The 20824-nt window shown below is 40.9% G+C and overlaps 1 protein-coding gene across 1 annotated transcript in view; it reads right to left on the bottom strand.

Annotated features, from left to right (window-relative positions):
• tnfaip8l1 (tumor necrosis factor, alpha-induced protein 8-like 1) overlaps positions 1-19238 on the bottom strand; it is a 34720-nt gene extending 15482 nt beyond the window's left edge. Inside the window, exon 1 of the mRNA XM_061779861.1 lies at positions 18841-19238. The gene's annotated coding sequence lies outside the window, so the exon portion shown is untranslated. The remainder of the gene's footprint in view (positions 1-18840) is intronic.
• Between the last annotated feature and the right edge of the window lie 1586 nt (positions 19239-20824).

Genomic DNA, 20824 nt, shown 5'->3' with positions numbered 1-20824 from the left:
TTTGTGTTGCAAGCCAAAATTTAAGGTATGAGGGATCTTCAAATATGGCGCTGTTAGATGGCAGCAGCGAACGTCACAACATCCGCCAAGCATCCCACGTCTCACTCACAATTTTAGATGCAAATAAATTTAGTTACAAGGTCAGTCACAGCACAAATTAAACACCTAAGTCATGGTACCACTGTATAAGCAAATGAGCTAATGGCACTATTGTCTTCAATGTTGTCATCAGTTGAAGCAGAAGCATGATTGCGACAGGCTATCCTTCGGAGCAAGGCATTAAACAATGTGTTAATATGCATCTTTGCATGCAACGGCAAAGACAAGCAGCAAAGGCAAAGAAGAGAAACATCCTCGGCCTCCCCGGGGCCAAAAATGGAGAACACCCTTGGATCTCATTTGCCTGATACATCCTTGACATGCTAAACATTGTTTTGTGGATGCCAGCCACAGTCAAAGAAACAACACATGGATGTCATTCGAAAGCCTCAATATTGTATGATGAGCAAATTCTCCATCCATGTGCATGTTTCAGACTGATATTGCAGGCAAAATAAGTAGTCGATTGGGATTTTTATTTTTTTATTTTTTTTATTCACATGGTTAGTACTAGAAGGTGCTACTTCAGCGTGACTTTCATTCCCTCTCTCTCTCTCTCTCTCACTGCAATGCCTCTCCAAGAATATCAATAAGAACCATTGGAGAGTGTCAGCAGGATGCTTCCCAGGGAAGAAGACACAAAGGGAGGGGGGCAGATAGCTAGAGAGAAGGGGCTTGAATGGTACTGATGGGGGTCAGGTGCTCCATATCAATTGTGAGCCAGCATTGAGGGAAACCTTGGTGTTGAATGAGAGGTCGCTTATATACAGTGTCCCGCTGAATCTATTTTCAAATCTCTCCTCTCTCTTTGCATGTGCTGGTCGAAGATCATCTAGTGCCTCAGCATCAGGCTGCACTTGTTACCGGAAATCCTCCACTGATGCAATGTGTGAGAAACAGATAAGGAGGAAGCTAATGATTCGACTGACAAAAAAAAAAAAAAAAAAAAAAACATTGCATTTGCTTTCATTGTGTGTGATAAGTCACCGTTCCCCCTTTTTAATCACAAAAGTGGAGTCACTTTTTGGAACACGTAGACTAAGTACCAACCTTATCGCTGCAGCCTTCCTGACGGATGTATTACCGTGTCAGAAAGCGCGATAATGGATCATGTTTGCACAACCTCGTCTCTTAAGATTCACAGTGCTCCATTTAATGCACCCTCGCCAGGGACTGCTGTCATCTAAGCTGTCAACTCATCACAGCTTGTTGATGAACAAAAGGAAAAAGGATGAGGAAAGGATACACTTTCATAGCCACAAATACAAACACTTACACCCTAGGAGTGCTATATGTCAGGTTTCATCTTTTGAGGATGGAATAAAATCCAAAATGGCTCACACTTCCCTTCCTCTATCGCCCTATGGTGAGAAGAATGAAGACTTAATGGGGGGGAAAAAGGTCCCCTACGGGACAAGTGCTCAAAATTATGAAAAGGCTTTGGATGTTTTCTGGTAACTTAGCAGCATGACTGTGTTTAAGGGCAAATTCAGACAGCTATCCTCTGACAATGTGTGTGAACCTGACACACTGTCCACGATGTCCCCACAGTGTCTCAACAATGTCCCCACAAGAGCTCCACTGTCACCACATTATCTCCACTATGTAATCACAATGGCTCAACAGTGTCCCCACAATATTTCAAACTTGTCTCCAAAAGATTGCTAGCGTCTCTACAATATCTCAACAATGTCTCTGCATTGTCCCCACAATGTCTTGACTGTGCGCCCATTATGTCTTGTCATATGACTTGAAAGCCAAGTTTGGCAGTGGGTCATGAAAACCTCTTAGCCACTGTGGATAAACAGTATAAAAATCTCTTGGCCACACTTTTGTGTAGTTAGCCACAAAATCATGTGTGTTTATGTGGCTAAACCTTTAGCACAGTCCCTTCTCAAATAGTGGGGTACCCCCCTGCGATGCCAGGAGGGGCGTGTGTGACCCCGGGGAACATGCTTTTTTTTTTTTTTTTTGCCGTAGGAGAATAAAATGTAATTGCATGTCCACTACAGTAGGTGGCAGTGGCGATCTCATTGTCAGAGTGTGCCCATGGTGTAGGTTTTTTTTGCACAGAGCATGCGCGCGCACTCAGCACAGAGCAGAAGATATGAAGTGCAATGAACAAACCCTGAAGAGACACCATGGAAAAATATTTAACAGTAATGAAAAGAAAAGCAGAAGGAAACGGAGATAATAATAAAAACGAAAGTCTCACGAAAGCTAAGACGAAGAAATATGATGAAGTGGATGTAGCGTTTGGTTTCATTGTGACTACGGGGGGAGACAAGGAAAGACTCGTTAACTGTGTCTAAAAATGGTGGCAGCGGACAGCATGAAGCCAAATAACGCACTTAAATATATAACACCCCAGTTACGCTGACGTAACAGAAAATAATTGCGAAGCACTGCTTTAGCCACACTTAGCCAGTCCTCGTCACTGGGAAGCCGATAAACTAACAATGTGGGCCCAATTAAAAGTACCTTGTCATTTATCAGAAGTAGGGCTGAATGATATGGGAAAATACTCTTAATTGTGAGGGTTTTTTTGTTTGTTTCTTTTAAACATATACTGCCATTGCGATTTAGCATCCAATTTTTCGGGAGGAAGTTTATCTTCAGCATTATTCCATAAACACAAGAAATACATTATTCTATAGTATAACCAACACAACATTGGATATAGCCAACAAAAAAACACTCTTTCCTGTAGGCCAGGCCTAAATGTTATGTATGATGTTATGATGAATTGAACACAACCATATTTATCTGCGACGAGTACAATATTTATTTGATAAACCCAACTACACATAAAATTACAGATGAATTTCCCAGTATAGTGTACAGTATGAATTTATACCCAAGTATCACTAGACCCAGCAGAATTACATCACATAGCACCACCCTCATAGACAATATCTTCACAAATAACATTGAACTCTACTGTTAGTGGATTAATAATTTGCGACATGACATATTTACCTGTTTTCACACAGTGTGATTTTTACCATAAGAAAAAGGAAATTGTTGACCAAATAACTACGAACAGAACAAGCAATGGATTCATTAAATTCTGTCTTATTGGTACAAGATTGCAATACATTGTACAGAGAGAAACAGATAGAGAGCATATAGACATTTTTTAGATTTATTCATATCACTATATCATTGTTCAATCTGTCAGTACCTAAACAAGAATATAATAAATGTCCGTGGCTAAGACAGGGTTTCTGAAATGCATGGAAAAAGAAAAATACTCTTTACAGACATTTAAAAAATTAAAGACAAAGGAATCTGAGAACAGATAAATTATATTTTAAAAAAAGGTTGACAGATATATTAAGAAACAACAAACAATGGCGGCATGCGCTCGAGCAATCTCATTTTCCAGGTCACACTGAGAGCAAGCGTATTGTCAGATTTACTTCAAACTTCACAGAAAACAAGAACAGCGAACTACGTCCATATTGTTTTCTGTTGTGTCCGAATCCTATAAATGTGCGATTTTTGACGCCGAAAACACTTTTTGCTTTAAGATTTGCACTGTTATAACCACAAGGAACATTTTCATCTTTGTCAAAACTTAGAATAAACACTAACGTCATTAGGGTTGGGCATCGTTTGAATTTGAGCGATTCCAATTCCGATTCCTTAGTTCGATTCCGGTTCCAAACTATTCTCTATAACATTTGACTCGAGGTTCTTTATAACCAGTATCAATATCAAACCTATCAACTAAAAGGCAGTGTATGTGGAACTAACGCAATTGACTTAATATTGATTCATTAATGTTTCAGCTAAAAGTTAAATATAGCATTGTTAAAATTGTTATTTTGACTGTTTTAACCATTTTATTTTATTGTTTCACTCACCCAGTTGACCAAGTTGACTTCACTGATATTGTTAAAATAACTATTTTAACAATGATATATAGCTGCCCCTGTATTCTGTTTCATCACATCAAATGGTTTATATGTGCAAATTTTAACTTGACTTCTTGTTTTAAGCTTGTAGCCTTTTATTTTAAAGAGTACGCACCAGAACTCAGCATTTTGTCACAAAAAGTAACTTCACACGGCACCGGTGATTATTATTATTTTTTTTCATAGATTGAAACAAATGCTATAAAACCCTGAAACCTATCCACCGATGAGGCAAAAGGTTAGTGTTTGTGATACTGTGATACAATGTTTATGTGAATTTTGTCCCAATTCATTGTGATGTAAAGTTGCTACGGTGACGTTTTAACCCAATGCTAAGCTTTTTTTTTTTTTGTCATCGGCGCTTAAGTTGGTTTGAAGACTAAAATAAATGCTAAAAACCATCAATGCAAGCAACCGTTTACCTTGTTAGCTGTCTCAATGTTGGCATAGGCGTATTTTACCCAATTGACTGAGAGTTGCGGCACGGTGGCCGACTGGTTAGAGCGTCAGCCTCACAGTTCTGAGGACCCGGGTTCAATCCCCGGCCCCGCCTGTGTGGAGTTTGCATGTTCTCCCCGTGCCTGCGTGGGTTTTCTCCGGGCACTCCGGTTTCCTCCCACATCCCAAAAACATGCATTAATTGGAGACGCTAAATTGCCCGTAGGCATGACTGAGTGCGAATGGTTGTTTGTTTCTATGTGCCCTGCGATTGGCTGGCAACCAGTTCAGGGTGTACCCCACCTCCTGCCCGATGACAGCTTGGATAGGCTCCAGCACGCCCGCGACCCTAGTGAGGAGAAGCGTCTCAGAAAATGGATGGATGACTGAGAGTTGACTTAACTGAAGCTCCGCGCGGTGTAGGCTGAGCCTCTGAGCGCCTCAGACGCTACACATCGGGAAAAACTTCTTTTGACAATATAATCTAATTCCAAGTGTTGGTCATTCATTTTAACAAAGTTAACACACACTTTTGTTCACCGCCAGTGAATTGTGCCGTTGGGCACAAGCACATCATCATGCCCATTCGTCTTCGTTGGTTTACGGCACTTCTGTTGCTTTTCGCCACTTCTTCGCAGCTGGAGGACTAGGCATCGAAACTGGGAACCGACATTTTTTAATTTTAACTGTTCCGGGAGAACCGGAAGGTTAGTCCTGGTTCCAATCGGTTCTCGATTCTCGATGCCCAACCCTAAACGTCATGTTGGTAATGTTAATTTTAAAAATTCACCCCATAAGAATCTGAAAAGTATTCCTGTAGACGTCATTACCTCTGATCAAATTAGAGGTCTGTCAGCGTTCTTTTTGTCGTTTGCCAGTCACTTTCACTTTTTGCAGTCAGATTTTTGCACTTTTTGCAGTTGCGCTGACACAACCACAAGTTCTTCGGCAATGCGTCTTCATTCAATCGACAACAAACAGAGCTTCCAAAATTAGCGGTCACAGTTACTAGTACTTAAGATGGATGAGCAGATGCTTCAGTAGCCATGTGGTTCCTTTGGTACCTAATTAGCTGACTGTCATATCCCCACTTCCTCAGCACTTAGTAGGCTACTGTATAGATCATACAAATAAGATGCTGCTGCTTATGGAATTACAGTATGTGCACGTTTGGCTGATGCCGTTGTGCCGGCCATAACGAGTCAACGTTCAGTAATTTCTGTAACAAAATATGGACATTCCGTAACATTCGGCAGCTCTGTATTAATATTTACTGTTGAGAGACTAAAATTCCAAAGATTTGGACAATTTTGAGTTAAATAAGGTCTCTAAGTGACCAGTGGATTATCAAAAATGGTTATCAGTTTATTTGATCATCAATTAGTTGTCAATTACTCAATGAATCGTTGCACCTCTCCTGTCATGCTATGATCATCCCAATCAACAATGTTCAAAATGTTATGGAAACACAAACAGCAGTAGCCCGCAGCTGCACCAATGTATACAGTTAAAGAATAGCTTCGAAAACATGACTCTCATGGAAGTGATACCTGACCTCCTCCCACGGGGGCATGGATGTCTTGTGACAGTGCAGCAAACCGGGTCACAGGCACAGACTCACGCCCTCATGCAGGTGCAGACAGCATGTTCAAGGCTGTGAGAAAAATGGGCTTAGCGGTCAAGTGAGGAAAAGAGGAGGGGGGTGAAAGGAAGCAGTGTCAAACAACACGGCTCATAAAGATGGATACTCATATTTTGGGATAAATAGATGTGAGCAGGACACTAACACAAACCACGAAGCAGAACAACCATCTTCTGTCAGCATCAGTCACACTTGTTTGTCAATCAGAGCTCTGCAGAGGTACAACCCCAATTCCAATGAAGTTGGGACATTGTGTTAAACATAACTCATGTTCAACCTATATTTAATTGAATATACTACAACGACAATATATTTAATGTTCAAACTGATAAACTTAATTGTTTTTAGCAAATTATCATTAACTTAGAATTTTATGGCTTAAACACTCCAAAAAAGCTGGGACAGGGTCATGTTTACCACCGTGTTACATCACCTTTTCTTTTAACAACATCCAATAAACGTTTGGGAACTGAGGACACTAATTGTTGAAGCTTTGTTGTGGGAATTCTTTCCCATTCTTGCTTGATGTACAGCTTCAGCTGTTCAACAGTCCGGGGTCTCTGTTTTTACGCACACATTTACAATGGGAGACAGATCTGGACTGCAGGCAGGGCAGTCTAGTGCCCGCACTCTTTTACTACGAAGCCACGCTGTTGTAACACGTGCAGAATGGGGTTTGGCATTGTCTTACTGAAATAAGCAGGGGCGTTCATGAAAAAGACGTTGCTTGGATGGGAGCATAGGTTTCTCCAAAACCTGTATGTACCTTTCAGCATTAATGGTGCCTTCACAGATGTGTAAGTTACCCATGCCATTGGCACTAACACAGCCACATACCATCACAGATGCTGGCTTTTGAACTTTGCGTCCATAACAGTCTGGATGGTTCTTTTCCTCTTTGGCCCGGAGGACACGACGCCCACAATTTCCAAAAACAATTTGAAATGTGGACTCGTCGGACCACAGAACACTTTTCCACTTTCCATCAGTCCATCTTAGATGAGCTCGGGCCCAGAGAAGCCGGCTGCATTTCTTCTTCATTGATGTCGGGTGTCGCCTGAGGGATCGAAAGTTACGGGCATTCATTGTTGGTTTTCGGTCTTGCCGCTTCTTATATGCAGTGATTTCTCCAGATTTTCGGAACCTTTTGATGATAATATGGACCCTAGATGATGAATTCCCTAAATTCCTTGCAATTGTACGTGAGGAACATTGTCCTCAAACTGTTAGACAATTTTCTCACACACTTGTTCACAAAGCGGTGAACCTCACCCCATTGTTGCTTGTGAATGACTGAGCAATTCAGGGAAGCTCTGTTTATACCCAATCATGGCACCCACCTGTCCCCAATAAGCCTGTTCATCTGTGGGATGTTCCAAACAGGTGTTTGATGAGCATTCCTCAACTTTCTCAGTCTTTTTTGCTACCTGTCCCAGCTTTTTTGGAAAGTGCTGCAGCCATAAAATTCTAATTTAATGATTATTTTCTAAAAACAAAGTTTGTCAGTTTGAAGATTAAATATCTTGTCTTTGTAGTGTATTCAATTAAATATAGGTTGAACATGATTTACAAATCATTGTATTTTGTTTTTATTTATGTTTAATACAACTTCCCAACTTCATTGGAATTGGGATTGTATAAAAGGTGACAAAAGACCAGAAAGTCTCTAGAATGACATAGATGCTCAAAACAAACCAGCATAATGACAAAATCAATAAGGAATGTTTCCGTCTTGTGTTTTCCCACGAGAAACAGTCCGGGTGAGGGGTGGGGGCATTGAAGGACCGACATCCCTTGACGCGTTGTTACAAGTGATTTGGTTGATGGCAGCAGAAAATGTTAGGACTTGCATGCTCTTGGGGGAACTCTAGTCACATGGACCAGGGCACTGTGACCCTGAAAGAGACATCAGTCCTTGAATCACAGAATATTGTGTTTATGAGGATTTACTGCTATAACATTCTCAAGAGTCATAAATCATTTCAGAATTATGCACTCCATAAACACAAAAAAAGCCTATAACCAGCTGCTGACAGCGACCGTTTTTTTTCTGCTAACGGATGAATTCAGCATATTAAGGTCATCTTAAATCTTGTTTTTTCACCCCTGGTGTATCAAAATAAAATCACTCCTCCTTTGTTTAGCATCTTTCCAAAAACATGAAACATTGCTGCAAACAACCTGATAAATACAAAATTGCATAATGTCCAGAGCCTCAAGAGACACACAATCAGAATCAATGGAGGGCAGAGGCAAGCTTTTGTGAAGGCACAGACATTATTTCCATGTTGATTATTAAATTTAAATATCAAAACCCTCAGGGAAATGCGTAAACAAGGCCAAGCTTGGAAAACATAAGGTAATAAATCAAATGGATGGTTGACAGTCCCAATGATTTATAAGCAGGAAACAGCATAATAACAATAATTGATCATACGAATTATACTGATTATGTGGAATTGATTGTTAATTGTGTTCTTGAGCAACGGAGGCAAAATAGAGTGCCTGAAGAATCAACTGCACCAGTGCTGATTCAGTCTACCAATTTGCAATCTATAGAAGGCCAATAAACGCTATGGGAGCTAGCTACATCCATCCATTTTCTTTACCGCTTATCCTCACTAGGGTCGCGGGCGTGCTGGAGCCTATCCCAGCTATCTTCGGGCGAGAATCAGGGTACACCGTGGATTGGTCGCCAGCCAATCGCAGGGCACATGTAAATAAACAACCATTCACACTCACATTCACACCTACGGGCAATTTAGAGTCTTCAATCAACAGACCATGCATGTTTTTGGGATGTGGGAGGAAACCAGAGTGCACGGAGAAAACCCACACAGGCACGGGCAGAACATGCAAACTCCACACAGGCAAGGCCCCGGGATTTTAACTCCGGTCCTCTGAACTGTGAGGCAGACGTGCTAACCAATCGCTTCGCTACAGTGTATCCAAAATATGGCAGCATTATTCGGCGCAATACACACTGGCATTGAAACAGGACAGAGAGATTATCCTATCCCATTTGTAGGTTTTACACAAATCAGGATTTTTGGGGCCGATCACCGATCGGCGAGTTTAAAAAAAACAATAACCAATCACCGATCCAATCACAAGATGGAGTAATGTGTTTAAATGACTTGTTCATTTACTGTATGTACTGTATACTGAGTATCTTAAAGTATTATTATCATCTATTCAGGTCATGTATTCTAATCAATCAGGTCAAATCAACATTACAAAATGACAGAAATAATGGGTGCTAACTTACTGTAATTAACTTACTTTATTGTAATTAAATTACTTCACACACACCAAATCTTCAGAGCATGATTCGACATAACGCCGGCATGTTAGTGCTAGAACTAGCTTGCTAGGCTACATAACATTTTGTTGCCTGCTTGCGAGCGGTATCGTATTAAAAGTATGTGAACATACATTAAGCAATCCTTGAATGAAAGTCCTCTCCCGAGCACCGGTGACCACCAGCACACGTTTTTCCCCATGTTGGTCTTATAATACACACGACACGAACCATTGTTGTTGCCCTCGCCATGGTAACGGGTGTATCCGGCCGAGTTTGATTTGATAATATAAAGCCCAGTGATCATAAAAGACGGGATGCAGTGGTATCGGAATATAATATTTTATTGCAGTAGGCTGACATGGTGCTACCGTGAAAGACCAAATTTGTCTTGTAGTCTGATCCTTGCATTACGTGTTGTCTGTCCCACACTGCCAACGTTTTTTTTTTTTTTTTTTTAAATAATTTTATTGGCGGTCAGATATTTACAGTACTACGTCAAAAGACATGCGACATGGCTAAAAATAAACTACCTTTTGGATTCATATACTGTACACGATGGCGACGCGGAGTAAATGTCTTTTGTGGTCCGATCAATGACGACATTAAAGCCGATAAGCATAAAATGCTAATTATCGGCCGATACGATCAAGCTGATCAGATCGGTGTAAAGTCTAATTATTTGGCTGATGATTGATTTTTAATTTTCCCAATATTTGGTGAAGTACTTTTAGACCGCGTACAGCAGGGGTGGGCAAAATACGGCCCACGGGCCACAGCCGGCCCGTTGATCATTTCAATGCGGCCTGCCAATGATTGGTAAAGAATCGCCCAAAATCATGACTGAATTCATTTGACCTTGTCCTGTAATGGCCAGTGGTTCCACCAGGTAGCGCGGTTGGTACAGTGATACACTGGCTTGACTTTGGCTGTCTTGTTTTTATTCTGCTACTGCTCTGAACCCTCCTTCAACCATGAGTGGGCCAAAGAAAAGACAGTGAGGGCAGAGTGTTTAATATAGAATGGACTACTAAATACTTTTTCACTGAAGTTCGGTCAAAAGCTGTAAATCTAATTTGTTAAGGAACCATTGGAATTTTAGAGGAATATAACATCAGTCGTCACTTTTATACCAAGCATGCTGATTACGCTAACAGCAGGAACTGATGGCTACGTCTCAGAAAATCAAGCTTGCAGGCTCAGCAAATCACTTATCTGATAAACTACCATCCAAGATTCAGTGACACAAGATCCTGAAACAGCGCCATGGGAGTTGCAGATGTAACGGATTGATCTCCAATGTGATATTGTGTTAAAAGAGAAGTTCAACTCTCAAACTGGATGGGTTTTATGCTTCATTAAGCGCAGACAAATTTCCAAAAATCCAGAAGATGGCACAGAGGATGCTGGTGGTGTTTGGCTCTACATGTGTGTGTGAACAGACTTTTAGTGTGATGAAGACATCCCAGCTGAGTTATTAACCTCAGATGTGTTCTGAGAATTACCACAACAAAACTAACACCAGACATTGATGCACTGTCAAGAAAAGGTGATCAACAAAACTACTCTGTTCCCATTAAAAGTAAATTGAAGTATGAACACTACAATGCCTTATTTGTTTTGTTTATTTTTTATATGCAAGCATCTGGTCCTGGCTTGGCCCGCCTGTCAAATTTTAAAAGTCAATGTGGCCCCTGAGCCAAAATGTTTGCCCACCCCTGGTGTACAGTATGCTGGTCAGTTGCATAAAGAATAAACACCAATTTTATCGGGCTGATCAGTATCAGCCGATAATTAGCATTTTATGCTGATCGGCTTTAATGTCATAATTCGCTGATCTGATCAATGACTCCGCAAAAGACATTTACTCCGCGTCGCAATCGTGCACAGTATATTTGTATCCAAAAGCTAGTTTATTTTTAGCCTTGTCGCACGTCTTTTGACGTAGTATTGGAAATATCTGACAGGCAATAAAGTTATTTAAAAAAAATAAAATAAATAAACATGTTGGCGATGTGGAACATACATTACGTCTGAGACAGACAACACGTAATGCCCGGATCAGACTACAAGACAAATTTTCTCTTTCACGATTGCACTATGTCAGACTACTGCAATAAAATCTTGTATTCCGATACCACCGCATCCCGTTTTTTACCATCATTGGGCTTTATCTTGTCAACTCAAATGCGATAGGATACACTCGTGACCGTGGTGACGACAACAAGAGTGGAGCGCGCCGACTTTGTATTATAAGGACAAAATGGGGAAAAACGTGTGTTGGTGGTCACCGGTGCTCAGGACAGCAGAGGACGTTCGTTTAAGGATTGCTTGAGGTATGTTCACCTAGTTTTAATATGATACGGCTCGCAAGCTGGCAACAAAACGTTATGTAGCCTAGCAAGCTAGTGGTACCACGAACGGTTGGACATAAACATGCCGCCGTTCTGTCGAATCACTCTCTAAAGTTTCGGTGTGGGTGAAGTAATTTAATTAAAAATTTAATTAATTTAATTACAGTAAGTTAGCACCCATTATTTCTGTCATGTAATGTTGGTTTGACCTGAGCAATTAGAATACACGATCTGACTAGAGCAGTGATTTCCAACCTTTATAGAGCCAAGGAACATATTTTACAATTGAAAAATCACACGGCACACCAACAAACGAAAATGTCACAAAAAGTATATACATTAATTACTGTATGTACTTTCTGCCATCTAATAGAAGACCATTCATTTGCTCTGTCTGTTACTATGCCTCACTGGCATAAACAGATGAACAAAGATAAATTTGTTGTAAATATAATTTTTTTGACAATTAAGTACACAAGTATATACAGCAAATGAGCAGGTCATTTTTTTTTTTCAACTCGCTGATCGGCCCCAAAAATCCTGATTGTGTAAAGCCTAGTAAAGAAGAATATAATCATGGGATAAGGGCATTGAATGATTCTGAATTATGGTTTGAGTTGCATGAATGTGACTGTGAATGTGGGCTGGATCTACTGAATAAAGAACAACTTGGTTAAACTTTTTATTTAAAGTGATTGATTATTCTGAGGGATAAATAATGAGGCGGCACGGTGGACAGCTGCTTAGCAAAATTGCCCGTAGATGTGACTGTGACTGCGAGTGGCTGTTTGTTTATATGTCCCCTGAGACTGGCTGACGACCAGTTTAGGGTGTACCCCGCCTCTCGCCCAGAGTCAGCTGGGATAGGCTCCAGCACGGCCGTGACCCTAATGAGGATAAGCGTGACAGAAAATGAATGAATGAATGAATCAATACAATGATTAGGAGCGCTGAGAGTGAGCCAGAATGTTTGATCGTGATTAAAGTTTTAGCGAGAAATCCTGAATGAGAACGCTCCCATCCACAAGCTTCTGCCCTGACTGCATGACATAATCCCCCCTCCACTCAGAAAGAAACAATAGACAATCGTGCTAGTTATATAAAAGGTGCATCCGTGCTTTGTGTTCACAAGTGAGCACTCAAATGAGCGTCACCAATAGCAGGACATGCGGATGAGAGCGGGCTGAAATTTCATCTCTCGTCAACTTTTGTCACAGGCTTGTCCACAGATGTTTTTAACTATTGCATAAACCAGGATGATATACAGTACATGCATGCAATATTCATGCAATTACTTCAAAAGTGCTCCGATGTGGCCACAGTTCAACATGCGATTTGTATGCAGCATGATTATTAGGTGCCGCTTTCTCATCTTCCCACGCAGTCTGTCATGTCTTACATGAACTGGAGGCCTCTCAATCAGACGCTGTGCACCATCAGACCCCTTTCCCCTTTTTCATGATCTGCCACATTCCAGTGAACGATTAATAATTAAAACAAAATCATATAATGGCTCACTGATTAATAATTCAGCCAGGTGATTTGGACCAAAATAGACCCAAGGGCAAGTAAGGGAGGTTTGCCGCAACAGGTTGACGCAAAGATGTGAGGACCAGCACACAGTGCGTGACAGTGGCTGCAATCTGATGGCCCTAATGTAGGAACAAGTCACTAATGTGCATTTATAATAAACCGCAATGGCTTAGGGTACAACATGTTTTGACATTTGTTCTTCCATTCAAATATTCACACTTGCCTGATTTGCTCTGACACAGAACAAATTCAATACATTTTCCCCTCTTTGACTGCCAAGTCCAAATTTGAATTACACATTATTTAAAAAATAAGCAACAGCTGCAGCCCTATATTAAATGTAATTCATTCCGGTGCTGGAGTAATGACTGATGTCTGAGCCAATGACATTTAATTAAGAACACTGCAAAAGCCAGTCACATAATGACTAATTTTACTTCACCTCCAGCCCATACAGCCTAATTTGTTAAGTTGGTTAATAAATTGGTAAGGAGTGCTTTTACACAACTAGGATGGAAAGGTCACATTGCGGTTATGCCTCACCACTCTGGATAAAGCGACTGACATGACAAATTAACCGTTGTTTACTGCCGCTTAAAAATCTTTTGATCAGTGTGACTGCCAAGAAGGAATCGGCAGTGGGTGCAAATTCAGTTCAAACTTGTAGGACTCCCAAAACTAGACTTTACACCGATTTTATCGGCTGATCGGTATTGGACGATATTTAGCATTTTATGCTGATCAGCTTTAATGTAATAATTCGGTGATCGATCGGCTCCGCAAAAGACATTTACTCCGCGTTCCCGCGTGCACAGTATATTTGAATCCAAAGGCTAGTTTATTTTTAGCCTTGTTGCGTGTCTTTTGACATAGTATTGTAAACATCTGACGGCCAATTAAGTTATTTAAAAAATAAATAAAAAATGTCGGCGGTGTGGAACAGACAACATGTCTGAGACAGACAACACGTAATGCAAGATCACACTACAAGACAAATTTGCTCTTTCACGATTGCACTATGTCAGACTACTGCAATAAAATCTGTTGGTGGTCACCGGTGCTCAGGACAGGAGAGGACGTTCGTTTAAGGCTTGCTTGAGGTATGTTCATGTACTTTGAATACAATACGGCTCGCAAGCAGGCAATAAAATGTTATGTAGTCTAGCAAGCTAGCAGTAGCACGAACCGCCGCTGTTCTGTCGAATCATGCTCTAAAGTTTCGGTGTGGGGGAAGTCATTTAATTAAAAATAAAGTAATTTAAATACAGTAACTTAGCACCCAGTATTTCTGTCACGTTCTAATGTTGGTTTGACCTGACTGATTAGAATACACTATCTGACTAGAGCAATGATTTCCAACCTTTATGGAACCAAGGAACATATTTTAGAATTGAAAAATCTTACGGCACACCAACAAACAAAAATGTCACAAAAAGTTAATACATTAATTACTATATTTACTTCCTGCCATCTAATAGAAGACCATTCATTTGTTCTGTCTGTTACTATGCCTCATAAATAGAGGAACAAAGATACATTTATTGTAAATATATTTCTTTGAGCAATTAAGTACACAAGTATATACAGTAAATGAACAGGTCATTAAAATATACATTCCTCCATCTTGTGATCGGATTGGTTATCGTTTTTTTTTTTTTTTTTTTTTTTTTTAATTCACTGATCGGTGATCGGCCCCAAAAATCCTGATCATGTAAAGCCTACCCAAAACTGTTGTTAAACTTTGGTGTGGAACCAGTGAGAACATTTTATTTTGCTGGACGGGCGATATTTTACCCAAACAAGAACTATAATGCTGGTGTTTCTTCGTTTTAATAATGTTGACTTTTGCATTGTAACATAGCGAGTCTAGCTCAGGGCTACACTGCTTTTATAAAGGACCACTATTTTTTGTTTTTTGTTTTTTTTAAACAAGGGAGTGAATGTTTATTTGTTCAACTGATTGTTGGAATATTTATTTTTGGAAGAAATATTTAACTGAGTAAAAACAATTTATTTGATATTCAAAGCCATCGGAATTTAGCATTACAAAACGATATTTTCTGATAATTTCTCCTCGGATTAATCCATTTAGGAAACGTGTCCTCAATTGCCCTAATATCAAATCCAGCATGACAGCTGGATTTGCGATAATACAGGCATGAAATCTTACAAATATACCTGGTCAAAGCTTCCAACTGATGATGAGAACGGTTCTCATCCTTAATGAAGAAAGCAGTGGTAGCTATGTGATCGTGTGTGGCAAACAAATGCCTTCAAAGAGATTACTAAAATTTTTTATCATAACTGATTAACATGTCTAGATTAAAAGATGAACAAACAAACAAACAAAAACGCACAGTGGCTTATTCTCGTTGGAAAAGATGTTTTCACTCATCACGCTTGTTTAAGCCTGTGACACAGGAGAACTGACTTTCTGCTTCCCCCAAAGGCTTGCCAATTTACCTTTAACCAGTTAATGGATGTGACAAACGGGAAGCTTATCCAGTCAAGTTTGTTCCACTGTGATTGGCTGGCAACCAGTCTAGGATTTACCCTGCCTTTAGCCTGAATTTAGCTGGGATAGGGTCCAGCACACCCGCAACCCTTATGACAACAAGCGGTATACCAAATGAAAGAATGGATTAAGCTTCCTGCATGTTTTTTTTCTTCTGCTTGCCCTTTTCTAATCAGTTTCAAAGCACTAACTTGACAAGCCTTTGTGTCACTGGTTTAAACCAGACACGAGAAAACATGTTTTCCGATAAGAATAGCGTTCAGTTATCTTCTTTGCGAAAATTGTACTCCAATATCCGAGAATTATCCATTTATCAACTCTTTTGTAACACTAATGTCCGATGGCTTTGAAAAGCAAATAAATTGATATTACTGCTTTTGTTGGCACATTGGAGTCCCACCTCTACTGTGTAAAATGAGATGACCAGAACCAGTTGGAGCAGCTCATTAAAAACACAGCTGTTGAGAAAAGTCAGTTAAAAGAGCCTATGTTTGAACACAAGCTGGGCCAACATTTTGATACGTTTGTCTAACCAAGCAGGGTGGCGTGATGGAGGACTGACTGCCATCTCCCGCTCATTCTGTTCCAAACAATGCAGTGGCCATTGTGTGAGGGAGTGTTTTGGGTTTCCAGGGAAATTGGAGGCCAGCTGAACTTTGCAAGCTCGTAAAACTGGGTCAAACACCGCTACTTGGCTGGTCAATAAGTTACCTTGGACTGCACTCAGCTAGAACAACAATATCTCAAGTGTTACTACCACAGCACTTTCACACCTTCTAGCTTTTAATGATAATAACAACACCACATAGGGACAGTATGGTGGTGTGACTTTATTGTCCTGTTCATAAAGACGCTCAGAGGGGAGCATCTTGGATGATTCAGAGGAGACCCACCATCCAGCTTCTGTTTAGACTTAATGGCTCATTATTGCACGTCATTATTTATGTTCTTCCAGAGTTATGTTGGGCCTGAAAAACGAGGAAGCCCAAGCAGAAATCTAAGATTAATATTGGTAAAGAAAAATCTCATTAAAAGTGGCCATGGATGAAATCTAAAATAAGCAGAGTAACTGCACTTCCTCTGAACTCTATTCCACTTTTACAATTTTAAAATGTCATGGCATAAATGGGAAACTGACACTTATTTCATTATTGTATGGTCGGTTAAATTAGGCAACAACTTTCGCTTGTAAATGTAAAATAAAAAAACAAAAATTAGTCTTTCGATGTAATGCAGGTAATGCAAGAAGTCCAAAGATTCAATCCAAATTCATCAGACTTGTCTGTACAGGCTGTACAAGATAACATGGGCAGTAAGTTGCCCAGACCCCTGGGCTGAACAGTGAAGCCATTCATTGACACTTGAGCCTTGTTCTGGAACCAAGCTTTACATTGTAAACATTGCAATGTGTTACAAAACATATCACTGTTTTCAAAACACGTCTCAGCCTTTTAATCTTAGTGGACACACAGTGAATTAGCCAGCCTGTGACTGCAAGGAAGCTTATTTGAAACTAGTCTTTTTCTGCATTTCCTCTGCTTCCTGCGAGCTCCTTGTAATGCCTAATGTTAAACATAACACCCTTCTGCAAATCCGAAATATGTATCTTCTCTCTGTACCATCCTGTCTGAAATATTAGGCTCCAAGCTTGTACATACCAAATGTGAAATGTGGCAAACCATTTGACAATGACATGCTGTTTTATTTTGAAAAACAACTAATATACGAAGGCGGGCCGATCATGAAGCAAACCCCCCTTCATAGTCAACATCTAAAATGCACTACCAGTCATTGAGTTTCTTCTTCCCCCACCCCTCTTTTCCTTTCTCAATAATACACAACATCTGCTCAGAGCATTCACACTATCTAGACATATATATCAAGACTGTCACACACTTATTAGGTGTTCACAATCAAATTGATCGTATGGACATGACCATCTCCCTAGGACATGCATTTCCTTTAGAAATCGCATGCAAATGCTGAGAAACGAGCAGGCAAAATGAAAAAGAACGTATTTAATTGACATGACAATACAGGTGGCAGCATATCATGGTAATCCCACATATAGTGCAACACACGCAACCGTTGCAATGATGTTTTCTCATTTGACCACTTTGAGGCCTTCAATGGAGAGATCACACCTAACCCTTTTCTTCGAGTTATTTTAATTCCTAGGTGATGCACAACAATATTAACCAAAAATGCTTGACTCTCAGCAGTCGTCCAAAAAATGTTTTTGCATACAAAATAAAACAAAAAAGGCTATTGGAACACACCATTCACACAGTGAAGACTGGACGCACAACTGCTTAATGTTTGACTATCATCGGTGACCCTAAAAATATTTTAAAACCAAAAGGACAAGTGTGAAACTTGGCAAATCACACATTACAACGGTTTTCATTGCAAAATAGCATTTGTACAAATGATTGATTGTTAGCCGCCATACAGTAGAAGTTTTTGACTCAGCATTCACACGATCAAGAGTTTTTGACACACAGAACCATTGATGTGAATGCTCGACTCCCAGCAAACTAATGCAAACTGTATCAGACACACGTCAGTGTAAATATGCTTCACTCTTAGTGGTCTCAGCACCCACAAAATAAAACGTTGACAGACTACATTTCTGTGAAACAAAGGTTTTTGACACACAAAAAGCAACAGTGTGAAAACGTGGCTCTTTAAGCATTCACATAGTTACTAACTCACAGGAGGTTTTGGCGTATAACCAATGTAAGTGTAAATGCTAGCCTCTCAGCAGTCAAACAACGATATGACCTTAGCTTCTGTAATGTAGTAAAACACGGTGGCAGTTTCAACGACCCTTGTCCATCATGTCCTGGCCGATATGCTTACAAAGTACTGTCAACTGTAAAAACTGCCACAAAACACAACAACGCCTCCCTCCCCCGTTTAAACTAATCGACTGTGTCTAAAGTGGGTTTCGGTTGACAGCGGTTGACCAACAACCAGGCGGTTTCAGTCTGTTGATGAAATGTTTCATGAAAACCAGTTCGAGACGAGAGGCTCACCTTACTGTGTATCCACTCAGGAGCGGTCAGCCGGACACAAGACTAACTTATCTCAACTTTATCTATCTGGTCTTCATCCCTCCCGGCAGCATGTCCGCCCGCCTGTTCCTTGTCGTCGTCGCGGGTCCTCCTCTGCCTGTTCTCTGTATAAACGTATGCCAGGCACAGATGTGTGAATTATTCAAAGAGTATTTTCTTCCCTCGGCCGCGAGTGAACTCGGTTGCCAGAGCTCGTTTAGTTGAAACCCGATTCCTGCTCGTAAAAAAAAGAGAGAGAAAAAAAAAAAGTTTCAAACTTGAGGGGGCATCTGGAAATGACCAGATTGATGTGGTTTTGGGCCAATGGAGGCGCAACATCGCCGCTGGTACGGCCCAATCAGGCCCGAAGAAAGGATCAATGGCGGTCAAGCGGATTCCCTGCCCCCATGGAGGTTTCCAGTAATTATCCGAGTCCAGGTCCCGGTCCCAAGGCTGGAAATTTCACAGAGGAAACGAAGCAAAGGGAACAATGAGCAGGAACGGGGATTAGGGGCTTTTCCTTCACGGGGAAATACCATAACCGCTCGTTAGGCACCCTTTTTTCCCCCCAACATAAATTGGTATGGTAGCATTTTATTATCATATTTTACTAACAAGATGAATGCAAATGCCATTAATCCGTTCCTGCCAACCCAAAATCCTACATTTTCTGTATTGTGTTTTAATAGGAAAAATAGCACTCTATAATATTGCACTTTATAGAAACATACACAAATGGCATCATCAAATAAAATGAAAAGAATGAAACCGTTTTTTGCCACTGTTGTGCTGCTCCGTCCAGTGTGTGAGCCTTGACCACCTGGGAGAGTAGACATGGAGGGGGGTCACAGCTTCTCAGTAAGCTGCAGTAATATTTTTCATTTTTTCGCAGAGGATAAACACTATATGTCTGTGGGTATTGGACGGATGGATGGATGAATGGATGGATGTTTGAAGATAATGAGTGCAAAGACTGAGAACAATGTAGTACTGAATTGTTGAGATATGGTTTAAAACTCTTTCACCTTCTAAATTGTCCTGATTTTATGGACGGGGCCACAAACTAGGCCTGTGACGTCACAGGGCTGGAGCGAAGACCCCACTATATACAGGCAAGAACTTAAATGCGTGAAGCCTACACTGAAAAAGTGGACCAACGAAGCAAAGATAGAACTTCAAAGCTGTTTAGATTGCACAGACTAGAGTGTCTTTGAAAATTCAGCTGGCAGCCTGGATGAATATGCGGACACTGTCACATCCTATGTTAGTTTCTGTGAAGATGTGTGTGTACCAACAAAGTCATTTCGCACATTCAATAACAACAAGCCGTCGTACACTGCCGAACTTAAGCAACTTCGCCACGCTAAGGAAGGCGCATGTCAGAGCGGGGACAGGGCCCTGCATAATCGAACTAGAAACTAGCTGACTAAAGAAATTAACATTGCAAAGAGAAACTATGCAGCAAAGTTGAAAAAACAGCATGCATTGCAATCGCTGACCAATTACAAGCAACGATCACCCCAAGCTGAGAACAATAGCACACTAGCCAACGACTTGAACACCTTCTACTGCAGATTTGAAAAGGACACTTTCCTTATCAAATCTGCAGTAGAAGGTGTGCCCCACGGTGGCAGTGCCTGCCACCGTGGGGCACTGGGGCACCCCAAGGTTGTGTCCTCTCTCCGCTGCTCTTCTCTCTCTACATGAACGACTGCACCTCAACGCACCCGGCTGTCAAAGTCCTGAAGTTTGCAGATGACACCAATGTCATCAGCCGCATCAAAGACGGTGACGAGCCTGCATATCGACAGGAAGTGGAGCAGCTGGAGCTGTGGTGCAGCCGACACAACCTGAAGCTGAACACACTCAAGACTGTAGAGATGATCGTGGACTTCAGGAGGCATCCTTCGCCACAGCTGACCCTCATGCTCTCCAACCGCCATGTGTCAACCGTCGAGACCTTCAA

Source organism: Phyllopteryx taeniolatus, chromosome 7 (assembly GCF_024500385.1).
Source record: "Phyllopteryx taeniolatus isolate TA_2022b chromosome 7, UOR_Ptae_1.2, whole genome shotgun sequence".
In the NCBI taxonomy this organism is placed as follows: domain Eukaryota; kingdom Metazoa; phylum Chordata; class Actinopteri; order Syngnathiformes; family Syngnathidae; genus Phyllopteryx; species Phyllopteryx taeniolatus.
Note: the sequence above shows the minus strand (reverse complement) of the source record. Positions and strands in the feature narration are given on the sequence as shown.